The 991-nt window shown below is 30.2% G+C and overlaps 1 protein-coding gene across 2 annotated transcripts in view; it reads right to left on the bottom strand.

Annotated features, from left to right (window-relative positions):
• Positions 1-991, bottom strand: part of LOC106475122 (C-Jun-amino-terminal kinase-interacting protein 4-like) — a 30,957-nt gene that overhangs the window by 21,136 nt on the left and 8,830 nt on the right. The window contains exon 3 of one of the 2 annotated variants that reach the window (XM_013935820.2): positions 641-685. The exons of the other annotated variant lie outside the window; for it this stretch is intronic. The gene's annotated coding sequence lies outside the window, so the exon portion shown is untranslated. The remainder of the gene's footprint in view (positions 1-640; positions 686-991) is intronic. 2 annotated transcript variants of the gene reach the window in all.

Genomic DNA, 991 nt, shown 5'->3' with positions numbered 1-991 from the left:
ATAGAACAAGCAGCATGAAGTAAGACAAAAGACCTAATATTTTCAGTTCCACTAAGATATTTTATAAGTCAGTCAGCTGTGATGATATAGAACAAGCAGCATGAAGTAAGACAAAAGACCTAATATTTTCAATTCCACTAAGATATTTTATAAGTCAGTCAGCTGTGATGATATAGAACAAGCAGCATGAAGTAAGACCTAATATTTTCAATTCCACTAAGATATTTTATAAGTCAGTCAGCTGTGATGATATAGAACAAGCAGCATGAAGTAAGACAAAAGACCTAATATTTTCAATTCCACTAAGATATTTTATAAGCCAGTCAGCTATCATGACATGAAAAAAGCAACATGCAGTAAAAAAAGAAAAGACAAAATATCTTCAATTCCTCAGTAAGACATTTTATAAACAAGTCAGCTATCATGACGTGGAAAAACAACATTAAGTGGGACAAAAGTCCAAAAATTTTCAATTCTTCTTTAAGACGTTTGATAAACCATCAAGTCATCAATAGACAGTAGAAGTAATATGGAGTAAGACAAGAAAAGACTAAACTTCTTGAATTCCATTTCATAAAACCATCCAGCCATTACAACATGGAACAAGCAACATGCAGTAACTAAAGAAAAGACTGAACACCTTCAATTCCTTGGTCTACTATTTCCTTGTCATGTTCTCCATCACCTAAGAGCACAAAACAGTTAGAAATATTAGGAACATGGTATCACTTATCAAGGATTGTGTACAAGTATTGACTAACTGATAATAAGGAGGATTATAAATAACTGGAATATGAAAAATTACATTAATAGAACAGGTAAAATACATACAGCAAAACTGAATAAGATAGAAGTATAAGAGACAATATAAAGACTAACATTTATATCTTTACAAGATACAATATAAAGACTAACATCTAAATCTTTATAAGAGACAATATAAAGACTAACATTTATATCTTTAGAAGATACAATATAAAGACTAACATCT

The sequence above is a fragment of the Limulus polyphemus genome, unplaced genomic scaffold (assembly GCF_000517525.1).
Source record: "Limulus polyphemus unplaced genomic scaffold, Limulus_polyphemus-2.1.2 Scaffold8115, whole genome shotgun sequence".
Classification (NCBI taxonomy): domain Eukaryota; kingdom Metazoa; phylum Arthropoda; class Merostomata; order Xiphosura; family Limulidae; genus Limulus; species Limulus polyphemus.
This window is presented reverse-complemented; position numbering and strand designations above follow the sequence as displayed.